The following is a 705-nucleotide window of genomic DNA, read 5'->3' as shown; positions in this document are numbered from 1 at the left end:
TTGGCGTAGCAACGATACCTCCCTCTTAGCTTATTTTAGTGAAAGAAAACGGATATATATGCCATGGTATTAAAGGGGGAACCTTCCTACGTTGTTGGTTTTGGCAACAGTGCACCAAGTACTGTGTGAATGTTGAAATGTTTCTCAGGGACCCATTTTATGAACTTTATTCCTACGTAATAATGATAATCATACTTATATCAGCAATAACAAAATAAAACAAAAATATGAATATTGGGAATACAAATGATGATAGTTTAATATTTAGGTTGATATATAGATTATTTTTATTATTGATTAGTTTTTTTTCTCAGACCAAGCTGTTTACATTTACACAAATTAAAAAACTTTTAATCTCACGTCTAGAACTTTTAAAAAGAATTATATATTTTCTGAGAATCCCCTTAAATCGTGGTTATTTTTTCCTTTCGTTATTTTTCATAAACATTACACCCTATATGTCTTCAGCTTCAGTCTACCTTCGTTCTATTTTAAGTTCTATTTTATTACATCGTGTTACATTATGGAGAATTTCGTACTGTTATAGGAAAAAATTATGAAATTGAACAAAAAATACTTCATGTCGGTTGCGAAAGTCTAATTTAAATTTTTTTGTGCGGAATTTAAGCCATTGCTCTCCCGTAACGAGACCGGTAAAGTGGCAATGTATGGCCAATTCCATACTCTGTTTTTCTCCCACTTCAG

Source organism: Penaeus monodon, chromosome 24 (genome assembly GCF_015228065.2).
Source record: "Penaeus monodon isolate SGIC_2016 chromosome 24, NSTDA_Pmon_1, whole genome shotgun sequence".
In the NCBI taxonomy this organism is placed as follows: domain Eukaryota; kingdom Metazoa; phylum Arthropoda; class Malacostraca; order Decapoda; family Penaeidae; genus Penaeus; species Penaeus monodon.
This window is presented reverse-complemented; position numbering follows the sequence as displayed.